This window comes from Balaenoptera ricei, chromosome 1 (assembly GCF_028023285.1).
Source record: "Balaenoptera ricei isolate mBalRic1 chromosome 1, mBalRic1.hap2, whole genome shotgun sequence".
In the NCBI taxonomy this organism is placed as follows: domain Eukaryota; kingdom Metazoa; phylum Chordata; class Mammalia; order Artiodactyla; family Balaenopteridae; genus Balaenoptera; species Balaenoptera ricei.
In genome coordinates, this window is record NC_082639.1 from 115,477,560 (window position 1) to 115,501,620 (window position 24,061).

The following is a 24,061-nucleotide window of genomic DNA, read 5'->3' on the forward strand; positions in this document are numbered from 1 at the left end:
GCACAGTAAGGCACAAAAATGTTAGAGCCATTTCCAACGTTTAGAAATTCTAATATGAATTTCTAATTCATATTAGAAAATACTCAGTTCTTTCCACTCAGTCATTTTACAGATAAGGAAACTAAGGCCAGAATGCTGATATGATTTCTCCAATTCACTGTATCCAGCAGTTGTCCATCCAGGAGTTCATTTTGACTTTCAGACCAAAGCTCCTTTTAGTGGAAAAGATTTGCTGTGAGGGGCGAGAAGCACACAGACCAGATTCATGAAGCCAGAAAGGCAAGCGAAAAACTTGAAGCAGAGAGGGAGAGAAAATGAGGCCAGTAAAAGGCAAATGGTTATAAGAGGCAGTGGATTTCTCTAGCAGGGAAGTTGAAGTTTCTCTTGGTGGGGAGGGGAATGCAAGATGACTGTGTGAGACCATGTGGGGAGGGGAGCTCACATCTGTGTCCTGGGGAGGCAGGAATTCAAGAGCTGTGATGGTATTTGGAGGAGCACCAAGTAAGAGCTGTTAGAAAGAACATGAGAATGCTGGTGGCCTAAGCACCAATGAGTCAAGTCTTGACCAATGAGTCAAGAAGGATCCCCAGGCTGTCTGGTGACCCAGGGAAGAATGCTGGACTCCCCTAGGATAGCTAGGGTATCCTGCCATCTTGAGTTCTTTTTTTTTTTTTTTTTTTAGTTTTTATTGGAATATAGTTGCTTTACAATGTTGTGTTAGTTTCTGCTGTACAGCAAAGTGAATCAGCTATACGTATACATATATCCCCTCTTTTTTGGATTTCCTTCCCATTTAGGTCACCACAGAGCAGAGTTCTCTGTGCTATACAGTATGTTCTCGTTAGTTATCTATCTTATACATAGTATTAACAGTGTATATAGGTCAATCTCAATCTCCCAGTCCATCCCACCTCCCCTCCCCCTTGGTATCCATATGTTTGTTCTCTACGTCTGTTTCTCTATTTCTGCTTTGCAAATAAGATCATCTGTACCACTCTTCTAGATTCTACACATACGCATTAATATACAACCCATCCCAGTTTTCCCCTCTGGGGTTTCCTGATACAGGGAGCACATAATTATCAGTGACCTGTATAACAACTTCCTTCTCTCCCAATTCTTTTCTTTTTTTTTCCCTTGTCATGGTCACCTTCCCCCTGCCCACATTTTATCCCTTGATGTTGGCATCCAGTTCTGCTCTTTCTCAGCTCCCCGTGTTCTCAGTATTCCTCAGCCAGCTCCTGAGAAGGTCCTGTCTTCCCCTCCTTCAGATCTGTCCTTTTCCTACATAGCTGAGTGTACATTCAGGAGTGGAGCTGCCTGGGACGCTGCAAATCCACAGTGGGGTCACGACTCAAGTACCAGCTACTTCCTGCTCCCTGATGAGGATCAACTCTGCCCACAGGAGCTGAGCTGAACAGCTTGTGGCTCTGCTCCACTCCTCTGTCCAGTCCTCCTCCCCCTCCCCTCCCAGCCTCTTCCCTTCCTCCTCTTCCTCTCCCGTGATTCCTCCTCTCCTCCTCCGTCTGTTATGTCCCTTGGTGTCTCTGCCCAGCTCCCAACCTCTTGGTCCCAGACTCCATTCCTCAGTTAGTTAACTCTCTTTTCTCTTCTTCCCACTCAAACTCAAACTGCCTTCTCCTCACTTTTCCCCAGTCATGGTGAAGGGTATAAGCACTGGTGGCTACATAATTTTGGGGACCTGTACAAAATGTAAATGTGGGGCCTCATATTTAAAAAGCAAGAAAAAGTGCTTTCAATGGTTCTAAAATATAAACCTATTTCCTTTCTTTTGAAGTCAGCTCCCTTCTCTCTCTCTCTCTCTCTCTTTTTCAACCTATCTTAGTGTACTTTTTTTCATTTGTTTGTTTTAATTGGCTAGTGTCACTGTCTCTTGGGCAAAAGAATTCATAGGGCAAGTGCAGACCCTCTGAGGCACCTGGGGGCTTCCCTCTCCTTGCTTTTTTTGTGTGTTTTTAATAACTTTTCATCCAAATGCAGACATCTTGTGTGCAACAATAGACACTGAGGTAAAGAGTGTTTTTATCTTTATTTTCTTGGCCTCAAAATGAACCTGTCTTTTTTTTTTTTTTTTTTTTGCTAAGCATCGAGTGTGTCGATTTCAGTCAATGAGTTAGGAGTTAACTGGGTTTGTGTGTTTTGTTGTTGTTTCAACAGTCTTCAAATTCCTCTGGCATTACCTTGTTTGTATAGCAGCGTTACTTGCTAAAGAGTTTTTCTTAATGTCTGCTTCACTCTCGGGCTTTGATATTTCCTTTGTGAGGTGCCTCAAGAAGATTTATGGTCATACTGCTGCTTCTCTTGCAGCAGTAGAATGCTCCTATTACTCTATGCTTGCTCACCTGCTTGGGATGGGAAGTGGGAGCATTATCTTTATTCTCACTCAGTCTCATTATTAGGCATTGTCTTTCAGTTTTAGGGCCTGGGCCTCCTAAGTGTTCCTGCCTTCCTCTCAGCAGTATGGAACCTCTAATAGTTGAAGACAGGATGTTTCAGTGTCCCTTCCCCACTTTTTCCTCTTCCTCTAATTGCTGTGTGTCTTCACCTGTGTCCTGAAGACAATAGAGCTTTTTGCCCTCCCCCACTGTCCTCCCCTCCCTCACCAGGTTAAGGTTTTTTTCTGTGTGGGAGATAGTGGAGAAAGATCTGGTTGGGACTTCCTCCCTTTCTCAGATCTCAGGCCTGTACCACGAGGAAGGATTTCTCTGGCCTATATCCTTGTTTCCAATCTTTCAGGAGCCCCTGGTGAGGTCCATGGAAAAATCCTAGAGATATAAGTGAATTTCCCTTGTCTGTGACTCGTAGGGGTTCTATATACTTATGCTAGCCTTTAGGAATTTATTAACAATTTTAGCTGAATTATTCTTGCTGGCTTATATAGCATCTGGCATCTGTCCCAAGTAAGCAAGGGTTTGCAAATCCTATTTCCTTGGAGGAATCTGTCTTTCCTTAAATTTTGGGTTAATTGGTTGCCCTGATACTTCAGTACTGTGATGGTTTCAAGAAAAGTTGTGATTTTGGTTATCCAGCTTTTAAAATTACAAGTATTCAAGTGAAGCTCTTTCCAGCTTTCTATGTTCTAATTTTAACTTCCCCCCAATTTTTCCCCCTTGAATTAGCCTGAGATAATTTCTGTTTACTTATACACCAATAAATAACAAAATAAGTAGCCTAAATACATTTATCCGGGTGATAAATAGAATAAAAAAATATTTAAGACACTTTAAACAGTTATAAACACCATGAAAGAGGAAGGTCATCATGTCCAGCAGAGACCAGTGTACGATAAGGCAGGCATGGAACATTCAAGCAGGACCAATAAGAAGAGAATCTTGGATAAATAACCTCAGAATATTCTATTAACTTCACTTCCCACATATTCTCACTGGTTTCTTACTATAAATGTTGACCTAAAACAAATAGATGACCAGATATTTCTCCAGCAAAATTGGGTTTATTCAGGATGAGCAGAGAATTGCAGTCCGGCATCTGCAATAATGGCGAGCCACATAAAAGCTTGAGAGCCCCCACTTGGGACCTCTGACACTATTCAATTGAGGTTTTTATTTATTAATTTTTTACATTAGTAATAGGACATTTACAGCAGGACCCTTTGTAAACTTCATGCTTATTAGCATATATTTTAATTCTAAGTAAAACTCTAAAGTTTCTCATTTCATCAAATCGGGTTACAAGTAATGCTTTCTGATTTTTTTAATCATCTTTATTGGAGTATAATTGTGTTACAATGGTGTGTTAGTTTCTGCTTTATAACAAAGTGAATCAGTTATACATATACATATGTCCCCATATCTCTTCCTTCTTGCATCTCCCTCCCTCCCTCCCTATCCCACCCCTCTAGGTGGTCACAAAGCACTGAGCTGATCTCCCTGTACTATGCAGCTGCTTCCCACAAGCTATCGGTTTTACATTTGGTAGTGTATATATGTGCATGCCACTCTCTCACTTTGTCCCAGCTTACACTTCCCCCCTCCGTGTCCTCAAGTCCATTCTCTAGTAGGTCTGCGTCTTTATTCCTGTCTTGCCCCTAGGTTCTTCATGACCTTTTTTTTTTTTTTTTAGATTCCATATATATGTGTTAGCATACGGTATTTGTTTTTCTCTTTCTGACTTTTCACTCTGTATGACAGACTCTAGGTCCATCCACCTCACTACAAATAACTCAATTTCATTTCTTTTTATGTCTGAGTAATATTCCATTGTATATATGTGCCACATCTTCTTTATCCATTCATCTGTTGATGGACACTTAGGTTACTTCCATGTCCTGGCTATTGTAAATAGAGCTGCAATAAGATTGTGGTACATGACTATTTTTGGATTATTGTTTTCTCAGGGTATATGCCCAGTAGTGGGATTGCTGGGTCACATGGTAGTTCTTTTTTTAGTTTTTTAAGGAAGCTCCATACTGTTCTCTATAGTGGCTGTATCAATTTACATTCCCACCAACAGGGCAAGAGGGTTCCCTTTTCTCCACACCTTCTCCAGCGTTTATTGTTTGTAGATTTTTTGATGATGGCCATTCTGATTGGTGTGAGGTGATACCTCATTGTAGTTTTGATTTGCATTTCTCTAATGATTAGTGATGTTGAGCATCCTTTCATGTGTTTGTTGGCAATCCCAACTAATTTTAGGAGGCACTATTTTCATTACACCAAAGCCAGCAAGAATTTTTCCAGGAAAAAACCAAACCAAATATTAAAATAGTAGCCATTAGCAAATTTCATTTATGTATATTTACTCAGAAATATCTATAACTGACTCAAATAAAATACTTACAAACAGAAACAAGCACCACATAAAGTGGGATTTATCCAGAGAATGCAAGGTTTGTTTACCAATAAAAGTCCCTTGATAGAATCCCTTACTTTAAAAGATTAAGGAAATAAAACCATGAAATCATCTCTAGAGTTATAGAAAAAGCATTTGATATATTTAAATATCCATTCTGATAAAACATTACTAACTCAGAACAAAAGGAAACTTCCACTGTATGGTCAAATGTAGCTACACACAGCCTGCTTGAGGTAAATTTAATTGTGAATGTTTAAAAGCATTCCAGTGAAAATCAAATACAAGTTGTCTGCCTACTATAATCTTCACCATTCAATAGAATACTGAGTCCTAGTTAATCCAATAAGGCAAGAAAAATAAGGAGGGATTAAAAGAGAAATTAAAGAAAAGATATTATTTGAAGATCATGTGATTGTATATAAGAAAATAAAAAAATAAGTAAAATGTTGGGAATAAAAAGAGAGCTCAGGAATTATCTAGATAAAAATTAACATAAATAAAAACTGAAAGGATTTCAAGAGAATAGGTATTCTTTCAGATGGTATGATTTCTACCTATAAAACTAATAGAATAAAAAGGAAACCATTAGCGCTAACATGAAAGTTTAGCAACGAATGTAGACACAAAATAAATATTAAAAAATCAACAAACTTTTAAAAAATATAAGTAACAAACAAATAAAATACGATACCATTTATAATAGCATCAAAAACTATAAAATAGCTAAAAATTAGCAAAAGAGAGAATATACAAGTATTCTGCAGAGAGATTTTAAAAACTATTAAGATTATGAAAATATTTCTGATTAATAGGAGTTGTATGGAAGAAATTATTATTATAGGAAATTACAGTTCTCTTTATTCTATAACTTCAGTAAATTCCTAGTTAAACTTCTAGCTGAATTTTTCTAGGTACTTAGTAAACTTATTTTTTTATATTGTATGGAAGAATAAATGACTACATAGATCCAAATTATTTTTGAAAGAGAATAGTAAAGGCTTATTCACAATGGAATAAAGTCTTAAATGCAAAAGGCAATACTAGAAAGCCAGCAGCATATAATATGGCAGAATATTGTTATGATCTATTAGTGCAGATAATTATTTCTTAAATTAAATTTCCAAACTGGAAAATCTAGAGCCTTGGGAGAATTGGCCTATGGTGAGTTGTCCCACCCCGTTCCCCATCCCATGTATACATGCACAGTTCCAGTTAACCAGTGGGCCCTCGAGGGGGCCTAAGTGCTGGTGTCTTTCCCTCCCAGCCTTGACCCCTAAGGGCTTAGTCCCTCCCAGAGCCTGTAACTAAGTTAGGTCTTGCTGGGCAGGGGTCCTGTGTTCTCCACCTCTTGGGGGACAGGAATGGGCATGCCCAGGGTGGGTGGGGAGAGCATAGATGTTCCACTGTTTTGCCTATTGTTACTTCTGTATCACAAGCTGTATAAAATTAATGTTTTTTTGAAAAAAAAAAAGATGAATTTAAACGTAAAAATTGTTGAATTTTACTTTCTAAAATTAAGGCTTTCTCTTCAATAAAGTATACACCTAACAAAATTAATGGGTGAAAAACTGAAGGAAGTATTTGAAATTTTTAAAACAAAATGTGTATATGTATTTTGTACATATATAAAAAGAGTAATATGGGAAGCTCTTTAAAAGAGTGCTGAGTGAACTACATTAACAAATAAAGAACACATATAATACTATTTGTTGAAATTAAAGTTACACTTAAACTCATTGATAGAGAAATGCAAATTAAAACAAGATCTCATTTTATACCACTAAATTTATAAAATTAAAAAGCTGCAGCAGCCCGGTGTTTGCAGGGTTGTGAAATAGATGGAAATCTCCATACATTGATGGTGATGACGTAATTCTGAAGAGTTTGCAGTAGCAACTTGTCTAATGACATACATATTGACCCTGCAATCCCACTTCTGAATATGTGTAATGGGAAATGTTTACCCAGCTCTAAGAGAGAACATATGTAGAGATGGTTATCACAGAGTTTTTATGGTAGTGAGGGGTTGGAAGCATGCTAGCTGTTCATCTCAGTGGAAACACCTAAGTAAAATGCAGTATATGCACACTACGAGATTTTATGCAACAGGTATTGATAGAAACAAAAACTTGACACAGAATAATAGGGGAAGGTCTTTAAAAGAGTGCTGAATGAAATAATATTAATAGGTGAAGCATATACAGTATAATACCATCTGTAGAAATTAAAGTTATAGACATCAAACAATACCACATTTTATAAGAACACCTAGCAGGATAACATATTTATACATTAGAATGTGGGGAAGAGAAGGATATGGGGATAAATAAATAAATATTTCACAAAGGAAGTCTGCTTGAACAAATGGTGTCCACGAGCCATAATGGAGGAGAATGATTAAGTCAACAATCTGCACTTAAGATTCCAAAGGCAGAACACAACATAACAAAATAAATATTGGAAAATGTTTAATGAGTGAATTGGGATGATGGGTTGCACCGTAAGTAGTTCCTTCTCAGGGAAAAAACATAAAAAATGTAATATCCTATAAAATACTTGTTTGTCTAAGAACAGAATCAAAATATCTGCAACATTAAAACACTGAAAACATGAGTTTTTGTAATCATCAAAGGCTACAGGATTGGGATAAGTTTCTATACTTTACCGCTGGGTGGCAGTAGAGACTAAAACAGTTTCAGCATCCTCATTATTATTCAAAAATTAGAAGTGTTAAGGCCCCGAAATCATCAAACAGCTTACAAATCCATGCTTAAATTCACAATAACATGTTATCTCTAAAACTAATTGAAAACCACTTACAAAAACATGCACATAATATTAAAGACATATCAATGAAAATATAGGAATTGAATCCAAAGGAAGATATGGCCAGTAAGTAAGATGAAATCAAGAATGGAGTAAATTAAAAAAGAAAGTGTCATGACACCCTATACACCCTATACATGTGGGTCATGAATTATTGGAGGACTATAAAATTATTAAGGCAGGATCAATTACACATTCACAGTGTCTAGAAGAAACAGACAAACAAGTTGTTCAGGGAAGGTATCACTCTTCCTGGTCCTGAGGCCACAAGGAAAATTCTCCCATCAGTTCTTATAGAGAATAAACTATTTGGTGCAGTGAAAAATGTTCTCAAGGAGTATTCTTTCAGTAAATTTTATGGGGTTCACAGGCCCGTTTTAAGTCCCTTAAAGTAAGGTGATCATGCCAGCCTAAAACAAAAAGTGGGGAAAGTAACTCTACACAACACGCAGGATCTGGTCCACCTGTGCAGCTCTCTGATGTTCTGGCAAACTCGATGGCAGATCTTATATAATCTATAGGAATGAGTAGACTCTAAGTCTCCCATAAATATTGTTTATGTTGAACTAATTTGAGTTTTTTTTTAGCAGCAGAGACTTTCAGATTATGTACTCTAACATACACCGTATATATGACAGTTTTATATTATCTGTTAAATGCAGAGCAATAACTTTAATAATCAGTGGAGTTGTAGGTGGAATTTGCAATTGCAAATTTCTTGTGGCTTTTGGAGATCTACTCATGGACCGTTGTTTGAATCTTAGGTTTGCTCCCGGGAGGCTGATAATATCTGCAGTGAGGACCAAGATTCTTCCTGAGATATAATTTAGTTCTGCTCTAATACAGAGGCACTTGTTGGCCTACCTACAACTCCATCCATCCTCAATGCACAACCTATTCTACTTCAGAGAGAATGCCAGATACAACTTTAGAAGGGAAATATTTAAAATGAGTATGAGCCCTAATTTGGGTATAAAGTGTCCTAAGAGAAACACTCATGGGCTTTGAACAATGTTACTTCCAGGTGACCTATTCAAGTTACCAACTATACATTTATGTACCTAAATAGACAGATGAATTACCAAATGGGGTTATATAGCACAGACAACTGGTTGTCTCCCAGAATCTATTTTGCACTTCCTCTAGAATAAATTAGCAACCAATTATTAGCTGGGCAGAATAAAACTACATCTCTTAGGGACCCTCTTAGCTGGCTGTGGTTATGTGACTGAGGTCTGATCAATGCAATGTACAGCTCCTGCAAAGTGGATCTGAGCAGTGGTGGTGGGGGGGTGAGTGTGCTTGGCTTATTCCTTTTTCCTTACTGTCGGCTAAAAGGTGGATTTGATGGAAGGACCTCTTGCAACCAACTCAGAGAACAGGATGACCTTTGGAATGAGGACCAAGCACGGCAAAGACCAAAAGAAAACAAAAAAAGCAAAGACAAAATCCCCTAAACAAAAGAGGAAACTGGAACCAAATCCCGGACACAATGAGATGCCATAACAACCCTGAATTGCCTTCTTCTAGTCTTTTCACAAGAGAGAGAAATATAACTACATGTTTTTAAAGATATTGTTCATTTGAATTTTCTGTCACTTGCAGCCACATTTGATCCTAACTAATCCAGGATGTTAGCTGAATATCAATTGATAACTTTGGCTTTCCTTTTGCCACTGTGGCCGTGAGTATGCTCAGGCTTCAGAAGAGGCTTGCTTCCAGTGTCCTTTGCAGCAGCAAAAAGAAGGTCTGCTTGGACCCCGTTGAGACTAGAGAAATCTTCAGTGCTAACTCCCGTCAGCAGATCTGGAAGCTGATCAAAGACAGGCTGATCATCCAGAAGCCTGTGACTGTCCATTCCCAGGCTTGAAGCTGGAAAAATACCTCGGCCTGCCAGAGGGCAGGCTTATGGTCCTAGGTAAGTGAAAGTGTACTGCCAATGCTCGAATGCCCAAGAAGGTAACCTAGATGAGGAGAAGGATAAGAATTCCACGCCGGTTGCTCAGAAGATACCATGAATCTAAGAAGATTGACCTCCACATGTATCACAGCCTGTACCTGAAAGTGAAGGGTAATGTGTTCAAAAACAAGCGGGTTCTCACGGAACATATCCACAAGCTGAAGTTAGACAAAGCTTGCAAGAAGCTTCAGGCTGACTAGGCTGAGGCCCACAGGTCTAAGACCAGGGAAGCACGAGAGCAACGTGAAGACGGGTTCCAGGCCAAGAAGGGGGAAATCATCAAGGCTCTGTCCAAGGAGGAAGAGACCAAGAAATAGGTTCTCCCCCTCTTGTCTGTACATAGTGGCCTCAGCAATTACATAGATCACTCATTCAATAAAATGAGACTTTATCTGCCTAAAAAAGTGTTGATAGCTTTGGTTTATTTATTTTTTGCTAAGGCTAAATCAAAATTTTCACAGTAACACCCATGTTATCTGTATCTAGTTTTATTTTTATCTGTATATTTTCTAAGGCAAAGGAGAAAATGCAACAAGTCATTCCAAAATTTATACAAAAAGAAACATGTTAAAAACCAGAGTGAACTTCTGGGAAAATAGTAGAGAGAAATATTTCATAATTCATCTCACTGAAATAAATCCAAAATAGAAAAAGGAACTTCCTCTGTACTGAACCTAGAGAAGAACTGTAACTTAAAACAAAACCAAGGAAAGTCTATAACTTATAAACAAGGTTGGAATAAATTTTTAGCATACACTTTCACTCATTTTAAATGAAATGGAAGGTCGGTGGATGTCTGTAGTTTAGGATAATAAGTTGAATTAATAAGAGAATTAATAAGGGCTGCTGGGGTCTTTGTTAGAGGACAAGTACAGAGGGAAAAATTGTTATGGAAATGGAGAACAAATTAATCTGTGAGAAACCTTTGGCTTTAGAAATTAGGGAATGCCCATGTGAGTCTCTGGCCTCGTTAGTGTGTAGTGACCATATGGTTCAACATGGAGCTTTTTTTAAATTTTTAATTTTTAAAAAATTTTTATTGGAGTATAGTTGATTTACAATGTTGTGTTAGTTTCAGGTGTACAGCAAGGTGACTCTGTTATACATATATATATATCTCCACTCTTTTTTAGATTCTTTTGCCATATAGGTCATTACAGAGTATTGAATATAGTTCCCTGTGCTATACAATAGGTCCTTATTAGTTATGTATTTTATATATAGTAGTGTGTATATGTCAATCTCAATCTCCCAATTTATCCCCCCTCACCCTTACTGCCTGGTGACCATAAGTTTGTTTTCTACATTTGTGACTCTATTTCCATCCTGTAATTAAGTTCATTTGTACCATTTTTTTTAGGTTCCACATATAAGCGATATCATATGATATTTGTCTTTCTCTGTCTGACTTACTTCACTCAGTATGACAGTCTCTAAGTCCATCCATGTTGCTGCAAATGACATTATTCCGTTCCTTTTTATGGCTGAGTAATATTTCATTGTATATATGTACCACATCTTCTTTATCCATTCTCTACATGGAGCTTTTTGTATGCCATGTAGTTGCCTTTTTATTGTTGTGGCCTGGGCAGGTTGTTGTAGGACTTTGCTTCTCATGTCCATTTGAGGGTTTACTGTGGCAATTTGCTGCTACTTAGGATGGATACTTTGTCCAAGTCAAGTGGCTATTTTTATACAGATGAGTGTCATAGGTCAGTTTCTAAGGAAACATACTCAGGTAGATGTCTGCATGCAGAAAGCTTGCTGGGGGTGCTTTCAGGAACAGCAGGACTGAGGAGAGGGGGAGGTTGAGCTGTGATGTAATTTCAGTAGAGGATTTAGTCAAACTCACAGAGAGTTCTGGAGCAAGGATGACCCTTCAGAGACTTCCTAAAACTAGGTAATGGGACTTAACTTTTTACTCACACATTTGGTATGTGCTCTCAGGGAAGGGATGTCCCCTTGGACAAAGCAACTCTCCCGCTGAAGGTAATGCCTGGAGAGGGACATGTCTGTGAGCAGTCAGCAGCCAACGCTCCCTCAGGCGGAGGGAAACACTCATGTTTGTCCTGAAGGGGGTACACTGGTGGCTCCACAGCATCTACTAGAGCAAAAGCGTGTTTCTATGGAAGTAGAGATTTACTTGCCAAGACTTAAGTAAACACACAGGCCTCACAAACAAAGTTAGTGTTGAAAACACAGGCCGCAAAGCAAATCTTAGGAAATGTGCATGAGATTCTATGAGCAATGACCTTCACCTAGGCTGCCTCAGGAGGAATGGCTGAGACAAATGATCTGTTAAAGGAATCAGAGACTCTTAGATATAGATTATTTTAAAGCATTAGGCAACAAAACAATTAGTGCCAGTTTTTGCCTTGGTTTTCAGTCTGGACTAGGTGTGCAGCTTAGATAAGATGCCTCAAATTTGGTTCCCCTCCTATATTATTTTGAACTGTCTTCATGGTCAAGGAGACTTGTGAAGAAATTCACTTTGAATTCACATGTTTTATACACATGCTCAGGGGTCACTTCCCACTATAGAGTCTCAACTTGCCTATACCAGCTTTGTTGTTGCCTAGATTTCTGAGACATAAATTGAGGCTCCACACATGAACGGATGGTAGGGTTTATTAATGAACAATTAAAAAAAAAAGTAGAGGCCTTCTGCTTCTAGAAATGGTGGACTATCTAATTTGAACCAACTCTCTTGTCAAGGACAAGTAGAAAACGCGAGAAAATGTAAAATAAAATCCGCCTGAAGACGTTGAAGAACAAACAAAGGAGAAATAAATTACTGGGTCAATATCTAGGAGAAGACAGAAATTCATAGAATGAGCCCTGTAGTTGGGGCTGCTTTTCCAGTAAGAGCATCTGCTGATTCCATGAGAGGCAGATAAAAACACTGAGAAGCTCAGCAAAGCTTTCACCAGACTTGCAAATCTTCAAAGATATCACTGGAGCCTGAACTTTATGTTATCATCGTAAAGGGCTGCATCTGAAGTAAGTGTGAAGCAGAAGGACAGCAACTTTGCATTCTATATACTTTGATCTGTGCACATTCTTTTTAAAATTTTGGTAGTAAAATATATAGTAAAAGCCTATCTATAAATAGTTTTAAAATATCATACAAGAATGGTACTATTACTTTTCAGTCTCCAACAAAACATTGGAGTGTATTGAAAATATAAATATGAAATTAAAACCATTGTTAAATATAAGAGAAGAAGTGCTAATGCCTTCATGGGATTAGGAATTCAATTTGTGGTAATCTTCAATACTTCTTTGGAAAATTTGAAGATATTAATAAAATTATGGGTTCCAGAAAACAAGCCAAATGTATACTTCCAAAAATATCCTTTAAGTTGATGGACTTAGTACTAGTTTGGCATGGTATTTTAGTAAAATTAATACCATAAGCAGAATGATATTAGAATCCCAATCCAATGTACTTAATTCCTTCCAAGCTTCAAAGGATTAAGGCATTCTTTAAAGAAAAATGAAGTGATATGTCAATAAGAAGATATTATGGCTGTTAACAAATTATAATTTTTAAAATTTGACTCCAAATCTTACAATATAAGGTCAGTCTTTGCTTTGCATAGTAGTGTGGGACTCTAAAAAATGATCATGCAAGGTGAAACCAAGCAAAAGACCTAAATAATCAATGGGAAAATTATGATCATTCCATCACCTTTAAAATTTTTTGTCAAAACATTAAAAAACCCTCTTACTGTTGGTTATAAATACACAGTTGACCCTTGAGCAATGTGAGGGTCGCAGTCATAAAATTTGTGTATAACTGTACAGCTGGCCCTCTGTGTCTGTGGTTCCATATCTATGGATTTAACCAACTGTGGATTGTGTAGTACTGTATTTATTGAAAAAAATCCATGTAAAAGTGGACTCACGTAGTTTAAACCTATGTTGTTCAGGGGTCAACTGTATAGGGATATTGAAAAAAATAGTAACACTAGTATTAATTTAACATGTTGTCACTGAAAACGATAAAAATGTCCAGACTTTAAATGTTTTATCTTCCTGTAAATATTTACCAAGAGCGGTTTGAACCGTGCTTGCCTTATTCTCATTCTATAACTTATAGATATGGAGTATCTTTTCTATGCCTTGGTGAATTTTCATAATTCTTTCTAAGATTGGGCCAGCTTCCAATTTACACTTTGAGTTTTTGATACATTGAGAGTTCTTTAAATGTGAAGTTTTCTGTAGGCGTCACTTCATCTGGGACACCTTCATCCTTCTCATCCAATTATTTTCCTAATTTATATTGATAAGTTTGCCTTCACTAAGTTCCTCTAGGTTCATATCCATAATTTCTCAACCAGTGGCAGCATCAACATTTCCCAGGTCTGCTATTTCTTCTATGACTTCATTTACATTCAATTCAAATCTCACTTCCAGCATTTTCATTTTCATCTTTCTTGGCCAATCCCCTCTTTCTATTATTCTTCATTTAAATGTCACATGGATTTATTATTGGAATACAAGGAGATAACGCAAGTACAGTTGACCCTGGAACAACGTGGGGTTAGGGGGGCCAACTCTTTGTGCAATTGAAAATCCACATGTAACTTTACAGTTAGCCCTCTGAACCCACAGTTCTGCATGTGCAGATTCAACCAACCTCTGATCGTGTAGTACTGTGACTGTATTTACTGAAAAAAAAAAAAAATTCACGTATAAGTGGACTCATGCAGTTCAAACCATATTGTTCAAGGGTCAGCTGTACACATTTTGCTGTCCACGTGTGGAACAGAATTAACAGCCACTGACAAACTGTGAAAGAAGTGTTGTGATTGGTCACTGATGTCATTGATTACTGATTGCACTTTTATTATTTCCATAGTCATTCATAGAATGAAGAGTTACTAGTAAAGTTTGTGCTTTGTTCAATTACTAATCTTTAGTATACTGTGGCAACTGAAATTGAGCCATGTTGTTGGGGGATTGGCATTATTTAAATAAACCATGGTAACTGAAATTTGTGTATACTGAAATTGTGCAAAGCAAAGACTGCCTATATTAGAAAAAAGAAGATTGTATTGGTCTTGGATCCCTAGAATTCAGGTTTGTGTTTGCTTCTGCCAAGTAACCAGTTTGAAACCAATTTTCTTTTTCAGTTGTAAGATACTTAGTATTTAAAAGACACAACAGGAATGACAATAAATTTCACTTTTTAAAAAGCTGACAAACAAGGATATATTGTACAACACAGGGAATATAGCCAATATTTTATAATAACTATAAATGGAGTGTAACCTATAAAAATTGTGAATCACTATGCTGTATACCTGTAATTTATATAAAATTATACATCAACTATACTTCAATTTAAAAAAGCTGACAAAATTCTAGAAATAACACATCATCCAGAGAAATAATTTAAAAATGATCATTTTATTTAGAGAACATGGAAAGATAATCCAGTCTGTTGTCTAGCATAAGTTGATCAGAATTGTTTTTCTTTTTTACTGATTGCTTAGAAAAAAATTTTATATATTCTATGGGTGTGGGCAAATATAGAGTGGGCAAATATAGAGTGGGCAAATATATCCATCATTATAATATCATTTAGAGTATTTTCACCATCCTAAAAATCCTCTGTGCCCTACCTATTCATGCCTCCTCTCCTGGAACCACTTTTTTGATATTAATTTCTTGGATTGGGCATTCCAAATTAATTAGAGTATTTTCAATGCCAAACTCATGTGAGGCAAACCCGTGATTAAGAAATTTCATAAGAATAATTTAAAAAATTCCTAGGCAGAGCATAAGGCAACCATAAGTTTCCTTGTTATTTCCCTGTTCAGTTGGATGGATTTTTTTTTTATTTCTTCTGGTCCAGTTTCACTGAGGGTGTAGTAGAAAGTCTCATGACAACTGCATTTTTTTTTTTTTTGGTGTGGGGGGGTGATCTCAAGACATTACCTCTTCACCCATGTTGCTACTGTAGACAAAAGCCTTGGGAACCAACCCTCGACAATGCCCTGGGAAGCTTCTATTTCCCACTCTTGTTTTCAATGTCTTATTTGATTTGCTTCTTGAAGACTTTCTTATCATCTTGTAAGGTCAGCATATGCATGTATAAATAATTTATAAAACTATAGCTTACCTGGTATATCTCTGTTTTGTGGTAGTTTTTTCTTGTTCATTTCTTGGCTTCTATTTTGCAAAAAAAAAAAAAGCATCTTGCCTGTTGTTAATATATTTATGCAAAGAAATCTAATGGTCTAATGATAAGGCAATGCTTTATGTTTCAAAATTTAGCCAAGGTGGTGAGCAGCACTTAGAATGAATGGATAAATTAGGGAGCAGTGGTGACAAAATAGAGATGAGACCTTGGGGACTCAGATTAAGGGTAAATAGAGAACATTATGGAGCCATAGAAAAGTAAGAAATGAGGCCCAGGAGGCACCGAAAGAAAAGACTATGTAAATAAAAATGAATGTGAACACAGACCGAGTCAAAGAATGTTAAAGTTGAAGCAGAATTGGAGAATGTCAAGTTCTTTTAGTCCAGTCATTTTACAGTGGGAGAAATTGAGACCCAGGGCAGTGATCAATGCATTCTAGTAAGTGATTTACCCTAGATCTCAGGGTGGGACCCTTCCTACTGCTGTAGGTGTGAGATGGGGGAGGACACAGAACAGAGGCAGGGACTGCTGCTGGGAGCCAGAAAGTGGAGAGAATAGCTTGAAGACGTGCTAATGGGGAAATGAAAGCCCCAGTAAAAGGCATGTGGTTGTGGAAGGCAGTGGGGTTTCTGGAATAGGGAAGTGTGCAGAGGGTGAGGTTTCTGCTGGCAGAGAGGGGATGAGGGGGTAGAGTGTGACACTGGGGCAGGGACAGGACACTGGAGTGCTGAGGACAGCGCTCTCTAGCAGGAAAACCACCCACTGAGGTGACCTTGAGGGAGGGCCAGTTAAGAGCCCAGGGAAAGGCAAGCATGAGGATGCCTGTGGCCTGAGCACCAATGGGGTGAGAAGAGGGAACTTGGGGAAGACTGGTGACAGAGGAAGAGCACTGGGCTTCCCCAGGACAGCCAGGACCCTCAGCCAGGCTGGATTCTAATCAGAGAATGTCCCACCCATCTCAGATTATTCTTTGGGGGTCGTGTGTCTCTAGAGGGCCTATATAAGGGCCATCTCCTTCTCTCTCTATTGCATTTCATACAGATTTCAGACTCTTGCATTTATGTTCATAAGTGTTCACTGGTACAAATAGTCTTGTCAGTTTCCGTTTTTCACAGATCCACTCCTTTCACCTCCCCCACCCTTTTTCTTGTGGAATGATGTATGTATATATATATATATATATATATGTATATATATATATATATATATATATATATATATATATATATATGAGCCTTTTTATATAAAATTGACATACATAGTAGGAGTTTGGATTATTTTTCATGAAAGTAATTGAAATATTTTAAGCATGAGCTTGACATGATCAGGTGTACATTTTTATAGCAATTCTGAACCGGAGTGCTGAACAGATAGGGAGAGGGTTTGGATTGCGTTGCACAGATAAGGGATTGTGGCTGTGACCTGGGTCACATATGATGAAAGCAGAACTAAATGATAGTGAGGTTAGAGAGGAAGAGGAGGATTTTATAAATTATGGAGAGAAATGCTGTGGTGACTATGAGGAGTAAAGGAAATTTAAGTTTGCAAAGAATGCAGGTTTCTAGGTTTCTGCTTGGATGATTGGATGGGTATTACTCTGTCAGGGGATGGGGCTGATACCTTCTAGTTCCCCTGAAGGAGAATTTTCCCTCCATATTTTTTGTTTCTTTTCTCAGTCTTATTCTCTCCCCTGAAAATAGAGTGAATTAGCTCACTGGTGAGTCCAGGAGAGAAACTGGGTTTGTGATATGTCTCAACAGTTTCTTCCTGCCCTTGGCCTCTGGAGCCAAGCTGGTCTCAGAAGTGTCAGTTCTGATCTCCTCCTCCATCCCCTGACTCAACCAGAAACAGGCCCTCCGGTGGGGTGCTTAGAAGTTTTCTAGTACTGCCCGGACTAGGTGAGTGTATTAGTCTGCCTGGGCTGCATAGCAAAATACACAGCCTGGGTGGCGTAAACCACAGACACGTTGTCTCACAGTTTTTGAGACTTAGAAGTCCAAGACAATTTGATTTCTGGCGAAGGCTGGCTTGCAGACAGCCACCTCTTTATGTGTCCTCATATGACCTTTCCTCAGTGCATGTGGAGAGAGAGAAAGAGGGAGAGAGGGAGAGAGTTCTCTGGTGTCTCCTTATAAATTCCCACACTTAGGACATCATTTAACCTCAGTTACTTTCTTAGAGGCTTCATCTCCGAATATAACCCCACTGGGATTTAGGGCTTTAACATATGTACTTTGGGGCTCGCACAAAAAAATCAATTTATAACAGTGAGTAAGACCACTTCGATATTCCATACCAGCAAGATTACTTGGATTACACACTGAAGGGAAATTCTCTAGAAACTTTATCAGAAATAAAGTTGAAAATTTGATCCATACGTCTTATGCTCTATATCTTTATCTCATCTGGTTCTGAATTCAGGAGGTTGGAACTGAGCAGGACTCTGCAGGGCCTTTCTGGGGACAAACCCCCAGTGTTCTCTGCCTCTTGTTTGTAGAAAAACTTTAGCCTTCTAGGTCTCCCCCAAATTCCAAGGGACAAATTTAATCAGAAAAGTGAGAAAATGCAGAAACAAAGGAAAGTAGTCAAGCAAGACAAGATAATAATAGTTTAGCCATAAAATGAAGTCAAGGACCTTTAATTCCTCCTCAAGGGACACAGATAATATCCTGAGCCATATCCTTGTGCTGTTTTGCAGATACTAAAACCTCTGTCAGGTGGAATAAGTTAACTGCATGCTGACCACCAGCACGTTAACCCCAGACTGGTTGGAACCAGATGGTTGATGATTTTTAACTCCTGAAATACCACCCAGTTATTTCACTGCCAACCCATCAGAAGGATGTGCACAAGCTGATGATGCACCTGGAGACCCTCTCCCTCACCTTGTCTTTAAAAACCCTTCCCTGAATGCCGTCAGGGAGTTCAGGTCTTTTGAACATGACTTGCCCATTCTCCTTGCTCAGCCCCATGTTGGGCACCTTACAATAAACACTGTACTTTCCTTCACCACAACCTGCTGCTGGTAGATTGGCTTTACTGCGAGTTGGGCAAGTGGACCCAAGTTCGATCTGGTAACAATATTAACCAGTATAGCTAGTTGTGTTGCAGTTATAAATAAACTTGAGAATCTTAGAGGCTAAATACAACACAGTATATTTCTCATGTAGGCAAACTTCATGTAGGCCAGGCAGCCCTTCTCTGCCTGTATCTGCCATCTGGAACAGGTGACCTCCAGGGTGGCACTGCATGGCAAGATGATCAGTTGCAATAGTTTACATGATTAGGCCTGGAGGAGGCTTACGTCTCCAGCACAACACATTCCATTGTCCAGAACTTAGTCACATGGCCCTGACCCAATTACAAGGGAGAAAGACTATAGCATTTTTAAAATAGGCCCATGGGCAAAAAAATGTGATAAACATGTAGCATTATATCAGCCATAGCTTCCTAAAACCACAAACTAAGTGTTTGCCATTGGCAAGAAGATTCAGTAAAGATGAGATCTGGTGCCTGTGAGTGATTTGGATGGGGCTTAAACTGTGTATGGTTCTTGGATGAGTTTGTAGCTCATAGAAATTGCCAAATATCTGTGGCCATAACAGAAAGAGCTCATTGAGCGTAACTTTGAATTTCATTATTAATGTTGACAAATTTGAAAGACTAGTACGTTCACCAAATACATTTTTGACCCCTTTCACTTTCTCTTCTCCTTCTGGGACACCTACAATGCAAATGTTGGTACACTTGATGTCTCAGAGGTCACTTAAACTATTCTCATTTTTTATTTGTTTTTCTTTTTGCTATTCTGATTTGGTAATTTTATTATTCTATCTTCCAGATCACATATGCATTCTCTCTCACCTAGTCTGCTGTTAATCCCTTCTAGCATGTTTTTCATTTCAGTTATTGCATTTTTCAGCTCTGACAGGTTCTTTTTAATAATTTTTAGTCCTTGTTAAAATTCTCACTGTGTTCATCTATTCTTTCCCCAAGTTCAGTCAGCATTTTTATTACTAAGGCCTTGAAATTTCTATCTGGTAAATTATTTATCTCTGTTTCATTAGTTGTTTTTTCAGGTTTTTTTTTTCTTATTCTTTCAAATGAAACAAATTCCTCTGTCTTCTCATTTTGTTTAGCTTTCTCTGTCCTTATGAAATTAAGTGAACCAGTTACCTATTCTGGTCTTGAAGGGGTGTCCTTATATGGGAACATCCCTGTGCAGTTTGAATGTGCCCAGTGGCTTTGGTGGGAGAGCTTGATCTGAAGTGAGCATGGGTCACATCTCCCCCGAGGGTGTGCTGGCAGCTGTCACATTTTTAGGAGGTTGGGCTGGAGATGGAGGGGCTAGAGCCAAAGCCAGGTGTGGGCTGTGGCTTTTCTTATGTTCAGTGGCTGTTACCTCCCTATGGGGAGTGGGGTTAGGTTCCAAGGTGCTGGAGCAGAAGTTTTAAGTTTAGGGTCCCAGCTGGTTCTCTTCCCTCTAAATGTGCACTTCTCCCCTTCCAGCAAGGTTAACTTTGCCTCAGAGGGGAGTGGAGCTAGAACAAGTGTGCACACAGTGGGGGCTTGGGTGTGTGCCAGGATGGTCCTGGCACGCCAGTCAGAGCTCGAGACAGCTCTTGATCCACCACCTCTGTGAGTGCCAGCAATGACTGTCTGTGCAGATGCAGTGGCGGTCAGAGCCGGCTCTGTTCCCCTCATCTGCATACTCTCCCCAGCAAAGGCACTGACAGCCTTCATCCTAGTGGGGAGCTGTGCTGGAGCTAGAGGGGCTGGGGTGCACGATGGGGCAGTTGCAGGAAACTGGCCAGAGCCCTAGGTGTTTCAATCTGCTTCCGCCACCTTGTTCCTGAGAGTAAGCAAGCATGCTTGAGCTCTTCATGAGCAGAGCCTAGGTTTCTCACAGCCCTCCTCTAAGTCCCAGTGGCTTTCACATCATTTAAGAGCACTGGTGTTCCTGGTGTCAGACCCCAGGGCTGGGGCGCCCAGTATGTGGTTCCAACCTCTCCCTCCCAGGGAAGATCTCTGAGCCTGTGCAATCACCCTCCTTTCGTGTGTGCCCTCTTAGGGGCTTAGGTCCTGACCTGATCACTTCTCTTCCCTTTCTACCTGATTTTGTGTGGATTTTGTTTTACAGCCTTGGTTGTAGAAGAGTCTTTCCGCCCATCTCCAATTTGTTTTCAGTGAGAACTGCTCCACATGTAGATGTATTTTCAATGTGTTCTTGGGGGGGAGGTGAGCTCAGCGTTCTCCTACTCTGCCACCTTGATCTCCTCCCCTGTATGTACTCTTTGTATTTGCCCTTTCCCTGCTCCAGCATATGGTTATAAGTCACCCATGTTGTTTATCAGTGTATCAGCAGTCTATTCCTTTTTATTACTGAACAGAATTCCATGTATGTATGTACTGTATTTTGTTTTTTTTATCCATCCACTCTTTGCTAGTCATATGGTTTGTTTCTTGTTTGAGGCTCTTCAAATCCAGCCATCATTGTTTTGTTTGTTTTACTTTTTGTGTTGTTTTGTTTGTTTTACTTTTTGTGTTGTTTTGTTTGTTTATTTTGTTTAGTTACCTGCCTGGACTAATTCTGTAGATTCTGGCTGCTCTGCATCCAGAATGCTGATGTCTCTGCTCATTTTTAAAAGATATCTTTTCTTTCCTTTCTTCCTTCTTTTCTCCTCCTCCTCCTCCTCCTCTCCCTCTCTCCTTCTATGTATCTTTCTGTCACCCTTCCTGTCTCCCCTTTCTTTCTCCTTCCTAGTCTTCTAGGAGTCATTCTTTTTTTGTTTTTGTCTTTTTTTTAGTTATCTGTGAGATATACATTTTAAAGTAATAACTAGAATTATTACTTATAACATTATACCAGAACATGTAAGATTTTCAGAAATTTCATGTAATGTCTGAAACATTTATATTAACATATTTCCATACAAATAACCCAAAGAAAGTTTAGGATTAGTTGTTTTTTTGTTTGTTTGTTTGTTTGTACTGCAGGTTCTTATCAGTCATCAATTTTATACACGTCAGTGTATACATGTCAATCCCAATCGCCCAATTCAGCACACCACCATCCCCACCCCACCACGGTTTTCCCCCCTTGGTGTCCATACGTTTGTTCTCTACATCTGTGTCTCAACTTCTGCCCTGCAAACTGGTTCATCTGTACCATTTTTCTAGGTTCCACATACATGCATTAATATACGATATTTGTTTTTCTCTTTCTGACTTACTTCACTCTGTATGACAGTCTCTAGATCCATCCACGTTTCAACAAATGACTCAATTTCATTCCTTTTTATGGCTGAGTAATATTCCATTGTATATATGTACCACATCTTCTTTATCCACTCATCTGTCGATGGGCATTTAGGTTGCTTCCATGACCTGGCTATTGTAAATAGTGCTGCAATGAACATTGGGGTGCACGTGTCTTTTTGAATTATGGTTTTCTCTGGGTATATGCCCAGTAGTGGGATTGCTGGGTCATACGGTAATTCTATTTTTAGTTTTTTTTTGTTTTTTGTTTTTTATATTTTTAGTTTTTTAAGGAACCTCCATAATGTTCTCGATAGTGGCTGTATCAATTTACATTCCCACCAACAGTGCAAGAGGGTTGCCTTTTCTCCACACCCTCTCCAGCATTTGTTCTTTGTAGATTTTCTGATGATGCCCATTCTAACTGGTGTGAGGTGATACCTCATTGTAGTTTTGATTTGCATTTCTCTAATAATTAGTGATGTTGAGCAGCTTCTCATGTGCTTCTTGGCCATCTGTATGTCTTCTTTGGAGGCTAGGAGTCATTCTTAAGTCAAAACAGCTTAGTGGTAGCCAATGATTAATCAGAGGTAGTGCCTTTACATTTTAATCAGTAAGGCTTCCACATTTTACTGAGGGGATGTGTGTCGACTGGAGCACACATTTACCATTCAATCAGTTTACAAATCTACCCTGGCTTCTACTTTTTCTTTGCGCAAGGTGTCATGTTTGGTGGGGGAGAAGTAGTTAACTGTGGTCCTTTTTGGTCTCTCCTTAGTTTGTGTGCAGCTTCCAAACCTCTGGGAATAAGTGGGAACTTATCAAAGTCCACTATGGCTGTCTCACTTCCCAAGTGTCTTTGTTAAATTTTGTTTGGTCTCTTCTTTGCCTCAACCATCACTGCAGCCTCAGGCAGCTGTACTGTTGACTTTTGATTTTTGCCACCAACTGCTGTTTTCTACATCGTACCTGGGCATGGGTCTCTCTATGGAGTTCTAAATCAGGTGTACCCTTCTGGTGACAGCAAGACTACTGGTCCTCAGCCTATGGCATCACCAAGTCAAGGGAAGTATGGAAATAGCCCCATGTTAATTTGTCCCCATAGTTCTTGCTGAAGTTCAAGTAGTTCTTCTTGAATAAGCACTTCTCAATCTGTTGTATGCCTTTGGTCATTTTTCCAGAATTCTGAAATTGATTATTTTGAAAATTTTGTCCAGTATTATCATTGATATTTGGAGAAAGGATTTGCTGAGATCATTACTCTGACATTCAGGATGTCCTGCTGCATGTAGACATTTCATAACATTATAAAGCAAACAAACAAGAGTTTCAATTCCTAAAAATTAAAGCAAAATGCAGCAAGGAGCTTAACCACTTATAAAGTTTGTAACACACCAGAAGTCAGGGACGGTTTCAAGTGACTGTAAAGCTTAGAAATTTGCTTGTCTCCAGGGGATATACTGTAGGGTAAGAAAACAAATCTTAAATTACCAAAAATTATATTGTTACTGGTAGTGTTTTTATTGTTATTCTAAGACTATTATGTGTGTATAGTCCAGTGAGATACAGTGTATAGTGGGATAGGTGGATAGTATAGAGTATACTGTACAGTAGGTTAGGTGAATACATAATTTTGTTGATTCATTGGGAACCAGGATTTTCTGTGTGGGAGAAGAGAAGTTGATGTGAGACAGATGAGTAAAACTCTGTAGTTTTAAACTAGAATTAAAAGTATAAATATCAAATCATGATATTTAGCCTTAAAAAAAAAAAAGGTCCTGATTACTTAAAAAGCCCAGAAACCAAGACTTCGGACTCAGATTATGGCTTCCACATAGTATTTTCCCACTAAAAGGAAGCAAAGCACCTTGGAGAAATGGCTAATTTCTAGTTCGGGGCAGGAAGTTTCTACAAGAGTCTGGAACAACTTTGCCATGTCAGAAGGTAAAGGAAAGCTCAACGATAAAGGCATGTTGAAAGAATTCATAAGCAACTGGCTTGAAAGGATCCCATGTCACAGATGGGACAAT

The 24,061-nt window shown here is 38.8% G+C and overlaps 1 protein-coding gene and 1 pseudogene across 1 annotated transcript in view; both read left to right on the plus strand.

Moving 5' to 3' along the window:
• Positions 1–24,061, plus strand: part of LOC132352193 (T-cell surface glycoprotein CD1b-2-like) — a 122,360-nt gene that overhangs the window by 90,847 nt on the left and 7,452 nt on the right. The gene's annotated exons all lie outside the window — the stretch shown is intronic.
• On the plus strand, positions 9,350–9,939 carry LOC132352182 (large ribosomal subunit protein eL19-like; annotated as a pseudogene).